The sequence below is a fragment of the Cariama cristata genome, unplaced genomic scaffold (assembly GCF_000690535.1).
Source record: "Cariama cristata isolate BGI_N322 unplaced genomic scaffold, ASM69053v1 scaffold10535, whole genome shotgun sequence".
Classification (NCBI taxonomy): Eukaryota; Metazoa; Chordata; class Aves; order Cariamiformes; family Cariamidae; genus Cariama; species Cariama cristata.
The window spans coordinates 88,113-88,738 of NW_009619308.1; positions in this window are offsets into that span (position 1 = coordinate 88,113).

Genomic DNA, 626 nt, shown 5'->3' on the forward strand with positions numbered 1-626 from the left:
GCCAAGGGGAGGAGGGAGTGGGACTGGTACTGGTACTCTTCTTATTGTTTTGAAGCCACCACTTGATAATACAGCAAGGAAAATGCCTAGCCAGCAAGCGAAAGTTGCACATTTCTACTATGGGGAAACAACAGGGTTATGATACAATCCTATTTACTGCATATTTTCATCATTTCTTGGAAACTATTTGCATCTACAACTTTGCCTCAGGTCAAAGAAAGTACATATGTATGCAAGTACAAGCATATAGCTATACATATATAGCAAACAAATTAAAAATATATTTTACATCAATGTGAATAACAGAACAAAATATTTTTTTTTTATAGCAGATGGTCTGCTTGAGACTCAAAACTGTAAGAAAAAATCCTGCACCTGCTAAATACTTTGGCTTAAAAATAAATGTTTTGACAGAAAGTTTATTTCAGTCAAAGGGACCGAAAGGCTGGAGAGCTGATTGATAGATGTATAACTGCACTATATGATTTGTCTTTGTATGAAAGTTTAGTAGTGGAAAGAATGGTTCATGATCAAATATTTGGAAAGGAAATTGTTCCGTATTGGAGAATGTTCAACAATAAAAGTAGATTTAATACTTGACAAGACTGAGTTTGTTAAAAGGACTT